Consider the following 7,838-nt stretch of genomic DNA (forward strand, 5'->3'; position numbering starts at 1 on the left):
TCACTACAAGCTCCGCCTCCCAGGTTCATGCCATTCTCCTGCCTCAGCCTCCCGTGTAGCTGGGACTACAGGCGCCCGCCACCACACCTGGCTAATTTTTTTTTTTGTACTTTTAGTAGAGACAGCGTTTCACCATGTTAGCCAGGATGGTCTCGATCTCCTGACCTCATGATCTGCCTATCTCAGCCTCTCAAAGTGCTGGGATTACAGGCGTGAGCCACTGCCCCCGGCCTGCTGCATGTTTTTATCATAGTGAGTTCAGGAATTCTCAGATGTTTCTGCATCTTTTGAGATGATTATGTGGTTTTGTTTTTTATTATATTAATATAGTGCATGGCATTAATTGTACTTGAATGTTGAACCAAATGTTGTTCTCCTGAGGTAAATATCCTTGACATATTTTATAATACTTTTTACATGTTGCTGATTTGTTTTGCTAGGATTTCCTTGATGATTTTTGGCTCTGTATTCATAAGGTGTGTTCTTAATTTTCATTATTTGAAATCTGTTTGTCTAGTTGTGGTATCAGGGTAAACCAACTCATAGTATAAATGAAATGCAATGACTTCTCCACTTTGTTGTTGTTTTTAACAATTTATTATAAATTAATATTAATTGTTAAGTGATTCCAATAACTCACTAATGAATTATCTTGACTGGGGCAAGGAAGCGAATCCTAGGAACAATCACATGAGCTTGGAAGGAGACTTTTCCCCAGCTGAGCCTCAGCCTGGGCCATCATCTACATCTGGACTGAAGACCCAGAGAAACTGTGAGTAATACGTGTGGGGTTTTTGAGCCACTTAGGTATATAGTAATTTGTTATGCACCAAGTAATAAGTAATATAACTGCCAATAATTTTAAGGTGGCATTCTGGATTAGGTCCTGGAATAGTTACATATATCATTGTTAGAAATCATGGTAAAATAGGAAGAAAATTCGTAGATCAGCTAATAGTTTTGAAAAACAGTGAAATTCTTAGTTTTCATTAGAACTATATTATGGTTGTAATAGACAATAACATTGTTGTTACCTGAAGGTTATACAAAACTCTCTGTACTACCAGTGCATCTTTATGTTAATGTGCAGTTATTTCAAAGTAAATGTTTTTTAAAATTATTAATTTGTTTTATAGAAATAAAGACTTAAGCCAAAAATTTGGCGTCCAGAGACAAAATAGCTTGTAGGGAGAGAATAGCAAACAGGCTTTTCTTATCTAGTCACCTTTCTAAACCCAGGTGCACCTGCTTTAGGAAGGCACCATCAAGCTCCAGGGACTGTCATCCTCTTTCTCCGTCCCCATTACGCAGTCACCAGTTTGAATGACAGCAACCCCTTTTTCAAAGTTGCCTTTCCTTCACATATCCCAGAAAGACCCATCTGTGGGCGTCATTTAGCAGTGTATATGCAGTCTCCCACTAAAGCCTTTTTGGGAGATAGACTCTCAGATACTAGAAGCCAAGAATAAGAAACTTCAGTGATAGGGAACATAAATCATATTATTGCATTCAGGATAATGTTTTCTTGGTACAGGGATTTCTTCTACAAGTAATAAAAAGACAACTGTACTTTTAAACCTTTCAGAAAACCTGTACTAATATATATATTTTTTCTTTTTAACTCCACAGACTTCATCAGGAATTGTTTGAGACCATGCATTCTGTGGACACTCATATCATGGAATTATGTTGCCAATTGGCATTCCTAAAGCTTCTATGCTAGCAGGTAGTAAGCAGAGTACAAAAAATATTTCTAATAAGGTGATTTAGGCCAGTCCCTGCATATAGAAATCTGGATATAAATTTTTACACATCACGATTTTCTCAGGTGAATATTAGCGAGTGATACACATGCATTGTGTGTAAGTCAAGGAAGCTCAGTAGGAACAAAAACAAAACAACAAGCAGCATAGGATATACCCCCAACGCTCCATGCCGTGATCTTAGAGATGGGCACAGGCTGAGTGATGACTCAGTATATACTAGCAACATGCCTTTTTTTTTTTTTTTTTTTTTAAGACGGAGTCTCACTCTTTTGCCCAGGCTGGAGTGCAGCGAGCGGCATGATGTCAGCTCACTGCAAGCTCCGCCTCCTGGGTTCATGCTATTCTCCTGCTCCAGCCTCCCAAGTAGCTGGGAATACACGTGCCCACCACCACGCCCAGCTAATTTTTTGTATTTTTAAAAGAGATGGGGTTTCACCGTGTTAGGATGGTCTCTATCTCCTGACCTCGTGATCCGTCTGCCTCGGCCTCTCAAAGTGCTGGGATTACAGGTGTGAGCCACTGCACCCTCCCCCCCGCCCTTTTTTTTTTATGAGACAGGGTCTCATTCTGTCTGTCGCCCTGGCTGGGGTGCAGTGGCATGATACTAGTTCAGTGCAGCTTTGAGCTCCTGGGCTCAAGTGATTCTTCCACCTCATCCTGTTGAGTGTCTGGGACTATAGGCATGTGCCACCATGCCAGGCTAATTTATTTTTATTTTTACTTTTGTATAGGTGTAGTCTCCCTATGTTGCCCAGCCTTTTGTTGAAGTCTTGGCCTCTAGTGATCCTCTCACTTTGTCCTCTCAAAGTGCTGGAATTACAGGTGTGGGCCACCATGCCCACCTGCCTTATCATGGTTAATGTTATTTGATCACCTGCATGAGGCAGTTTAGCTCAAGTTTTTCCACTACAAAATTAATATTTGTTCCCGTTTTCATGATGTATTTTTGGAAAAAAGTCATTATGAACAACACATATGTAGGAAGTAGGGAATTATGCTCCATCTCCTTATGAGCAAAAGTTCCATGTATATCATTTGTATTTCTTTAAACATTTTTATACATTGTTTTGGGTGTTCTGGATTAAACGCATTTTCCTGTATATTTTAGAACCTGCAGTCCAGTTATCGCAAAAAAATGAAAAACATGAAAGCTAAAATTTTTGTAGGGATTGTATTGAATCTGCAGATACATTTGGAAAGTATAAGCATCTTGGTAAATACCTAATAAGGTTTTCATCAGTGAAAATCTAGTTTTTTTTTTCATTTATTCAGGATTTCTTTAATACTTCAATACCATTTGTAATTTACCATATATATATATTTATATATAGTCTTGTACTTTTTTTTTTTGAGACAGAGTCTTGCACTGTTGCCCAGGCTGGAGTGCAGTGGTATAATCTCAGCTCACTGCAACTTCCACCTCCCGGGTTCAAGCAATTCTCCTGCCTCAGCCTCCCAAGTAGCTGGGATTACAGGCGCCCACCACCATGCCTAACTAATTTTTTGTATTTTTTAGTAGAAACAGGGTTTCACTATTTTGGCCAGGCTGGTGTTGAACTCCTGACCTTGTGATCTGCCTGCCTCAAACTTACGTTAAATTTATTTCCAAATATATTTCCTTTTTGATGCCATGTTAAATGAATTTTTTTTTTTTTTAGTTTCTTTGATTAGTTTGTATTTTTGTATTAGTTTGTTTCCCACTGCTGTAAATAAAGATACTATATGAGACTGGGTAATTTATAAAGAAAAAAGGTTTAATTGACTCACAGTTCCACATGGCTGGGGAGGTCTTAGGAAACTTATAGTCGTGGCAGAAGGTGAAGGGGAAGCAGGCACCTTCTTCACAAGGTGGCAAGAAAGAGAGTGAAGAGGAAACTGCCAAACACTTTGAACATGATCAGCTTTTTTGAGAACTCACTCACTGTCCTGAGAACAGCATCGTGAAACAATCCACATGATCCAGTCACCTCCCGCTCAGCCCCTCCCCCAACACAGGGGGATTCCAATTCCAGATGAGATTTAGGTGGGGACACAGAGTCAAACCATACCAATTGTATAAGAGTGCAATTTTTTTACATGAATCTTGCATCCTACAGGATTACCGAACTTTTTTTTAATGGTTCCTATCTTATTTTAGTGGATTCCTTAGGATTTTCTATACACTAGATTATGTTACTGGCAAATAGAGATACTTTGATTTCTTCGCTCTCAATCTGGAAGTCTTAAATTTATTTGTCTAGGCTAGTTTTATCAATTAAATCTTCAAGAATAATGTTTAGTGGGAGTAGATAACCTTTTTACGTTTATAATTTTCGGGAAATTACTGAGACTTTCTTGATACTATTGTTATGTGAGCTTTTTATAGATGCCATTTTTATGTAAAGACCATTTCATTCTATGAAAAAGTCGTTCAGTGTTTTTACTGTGAGTGGATTTTGGATTTGTCAAGTGCTTATTCTGCATCCTTAGAGGTGATAATGAGGCTTTGTCATGTATTATATTGATATAATATATTACAATAATTCTTTTTATATGTTTTACCAAATTTGCAATCTTGAGTAAATTAATACTCTTTGTGTAATTTGCAACCCCTGTTTCATAATCCTGATTTGTGTTGAAATTATTTCCTTGAGGATTATTGCCTGGGTATCCATAAAGTATATTGGTTTAAATTTTTCCTTTTTTGGACTGTCTTTGTCTAGTTGTGGTATCGGAGGAAACTGTCTCATGGAATGCATTGCTTCTGTATGTTTTTTATTTTCTTGGAGAACAGTTAGTGAAAAATTGCCATTGATATTTTAAAGGTTTGGAGTAATTCACCAGTGAAGTCTTCTCAACCTGGGCAATCATGTGAGCTTGGAAGATGATCCATCCCCATCTCATCTTTCAGGTGAAACCTCAGCCTTGGCCATCACCTACATCTGGATTTCTGACCCAGAGAAACTGTGAGTAATGTGTGCGTGCTTTTGAGCCACTAAGCTGCATGGTAATTGGCTATGCTGCAATAAACAATAATATACTTGATGGCAAATGTAATATGTTATCCTGAATTGGATCCAAAAACAGAAAAATGGCATTAGGGGAAAACCAGGTAAAATATGAAGACAGTCAGTACTTTAGTTAATAGTTCTATGTACCTTTATCAATTTTTGAGTTTTCACAGATATTCTATGTTTATGTATGATGTTATTACAGAAAGTTGAAGGGTATATGAAACTTTATGTAAGGTCTCAGCAATTTTCTGAAAATCTAAAATTTTAAAATAAATAGAAGTGTAGACATTGCTCATATATTTGAGATCAGGACTTGCTGTTAACTTAATTGAGCCTTTGTGGAACCTAAAACTCATGGTACAAATCAGTAACACTATAAAATATAAATGATATGATTTTCTATTTTATTCACTCCGGTTTTTTTTTGAGATGGAGTCTAACCCTTTCTCACAGGATGGAGTACAGTGATGGGATCTTGGTTCACTGCAACTTCTGCCTCCTGGGTTCAAGTGATTCTCCTGCCTCAGCTTCCCAAGTTGCTGGGACTACAGGCGGGCTAATTTTTTTGTGTGTTTATTTTTAGTTGAGATGGGGTTTCACCATGTTGGCCAGGCTGGCCTCAAACTCCTGACCTTGTGATCCACCCACCTCGGCCTCCCAATGTGCTGGGATTACAGGCGTGAGCCACCGCACCCGGCCTATTCATTCTATTCTTTAGGGAACATGGAAGTCCATTTTTTTCCAAAGTATCCAGAAGTACAGTTGAGCTATGTAACAAGTAGACAACACAGAAGATGGAAACTATAGTACATCTACATGTGCAGTAACTGATCTTAAAATGATTTGCATGATCATCATCCATGTGATTAAAATGATCATGGGAAAGAAGAAAAAGAAATGCAACTTTCTTGATTTAAAAATTCTAACTGGGCAGGTGTGGTGCTGTGGGCATGTAGTTGCAGCTGCTTGGGAGGTTGGACTGGATGATCACTTGACATGAGGAGTTTGAGGCTATAGTGTGCAGTGCTTGTGCCTGTGGGTAGCCACTGCACTCCAGCCTGGGCAACGTAGCGAGACTCAGTTTCTAAAATAATTAAATAAATAAAAAATAAATGAATAATTGGATTTAGAGTACAAGTTACAGAGATCATTGCTTATATTTAGGGCTGCAATTCTGTAGATACAGATTTTTCTATGTCTTTAGAGAGCTACCTCTCCAGCACAGACTTTCAAGTACTGCTCTGCCATTTTTATTTTCCTCTCAATGGATTTCTGGAATTATAGTTTGTAAAGTTATCTCATAGCGTATGTTTCATTTTTATTTCTGTTTGCCATTGAGGTCTGTCTCTGGGTAGTGGCTATAACCTATAGCCTTGCCCAGTAGAACTCAGGGTTTGGTACTGGGTGTGCCTTCCATGGGATGTTTGTTCAACGGTTGCTGGCCTAAAGCCTAATAATCCAATTTGCATCCAGGTATTTCTCTCACAGAGTATACTTGCTTTTACTGGAAGACATCCTTGTAGCTCCTGTCTGACCTGTGTGTTATTTCTAACAAGATAGCCACCTCTAGGAGAGTGCTGCCTGGGGAAAAAAAAAAAAGTGAGGTCCTCATGTGTTTGTAAAGCGAAACACAGAGGAGGCAACTCAACAAAAGGTGTGTAATGACATTAGTAATGTATTATTATTAACCAATCAAAGAGAGGAGGGCAGCATTCCTTGAAGCACCAGTAGGAAGGGAAGAGTTCTCCAGGACACACACTCACAAACAGCATGGGTGGTGGGGGAGCAACTACAGAAGACAGGGTAATGGGCCAGTGGGCTGAAGCCTTTATGGGTGTATTTGTCAGTTTTTTTTTAGAGAGACAGAACAAATGGTAGGTAGGGTAGGTAGGTAGGTTAGATAACGTCGATAGATCAATACATAGATAGTTGATAGCAAGATAGTTGATAACAAGATAATAGTTAGAATAGAGGCATTTTTATTTGGGGATTTGCTCATGTGATTATAGAGGCTGAGAATTCCCAGGACAGCCATTTGTAAGTTTATTATTTATTTATTTATTTATTTATTTATTTATTTATTTTTTTGAGACGGAGTCTCACTCTGTCGCCAAGGCTGGAGTTCAGTGGTGCGATCTTGGCTCACTGCAAGCTCCGCCTCTCAGGTTCACACCATTCTTCTGCCTCAGCCTCCCGAGTAGCTGGGACTACAGGGGTGCGACATCATGCCCAGCTAATTTTTGTATTTTTAGTAGAGACAGGGTTTCACGATGTTAGCCAAGATGGTCTCGATCTCCTGACCTTATGATCTGCCTGCCTCAGCCTCCCAAAGTGCTGGGATTACAGGCGTGAGCCACGGCGCCCAGCCCATTTGTAAGTTCAAGACTGTAGACTGTTATAGCATGGCTATAAGCCTGAGATCTTCAGAGCCTGGAAAGCCGTTAGTGTAATTCTCAGTTTAGGACCAAAGGCCTGAGAATCCACAGGTTTCCCTCTTAAAAGTCCTGGAGTTTCAAGTTCAGAGAATTCAGAGTTCTGTCAAGGACAGGAAAAGAATTGTACCTGCTGAAGGGGGTGGGTGGGGGTTGGGGGAGAGAGAGAGGGAGATAGCTTTTTTTAAACTTTCACTTTAGGTTATACTGGGTCCTCAAGGGGATTGTATGGTGCCTGCTTCCATTGTGGGTATATTTTCCTCACTAAATTCCTTCACTCACACAACAGTCTCCTCTGGAAATACCCTGGCAGACACATCCAGAAGTAATGCTTTACCAGTTCTCTAGGTATTCTTTAATCTACATTAAATTAACCGTGAAAAGCCCATAACCTTTCTACCTGGCACCTATATGTATCACCTTAAGGCATACTAATCTCCAAATATAGAAAGTAATAAGGCAACATGATGCAATTCTGTATACAACAAAAACATACTAATCTGTTTTTTCAGAGTAGTAAAAGTTTGTGGGTGATGTTTACTATTCTTCTGATATCCCATAATTTCAATACAAATATGTTAAATTACTGATACTTAACTGCTACTATCAGATCAATGCCTTTTTGGGTTATGTGATAAAAGAAGAAG

The 7,838-nt window shown here is 39.0% G+C and overlaps 1 long non-coding RNA gene across 1 annotated transcript; it reads left to right on the forward strand.

Moving 5' to 3' along the window:
* The first annotated feature begins 650 nt into the window (after positions 1-650).
* LOC129482499 (uncharacterized) lies at positions 651-5,310 on the forward strand. The gene is made up of 5 exons (XR_008657728.2): positions 651-772; positions 1,630-1,726; positions 2,875-2,979; positions 4,571-4,711; positions 5,213-5,310. It is a non-coding gene; the product is annotated as an uncharacterized lncRNA (long non-coding RNA).
* Positions 5,311-7,838: the final 2,528 nt, after the last annotated feature.

Source organism: Symphalangus syndactylus, chromosome 5 (genome assembly GCF_028878055.3).
Source record: "Symphalangus syndactylus isolate Jambi chromosome 5, NHGRI_mSymSyn1-v2.1_pri, whole genome shotgun sequence".
Taxonomy (NCBI): Eukaryota; Metazoa; Chordata; class Mammalia; order Primates; family Hylobatidae; genus Symphalangus; species Symphalangus syndactylus.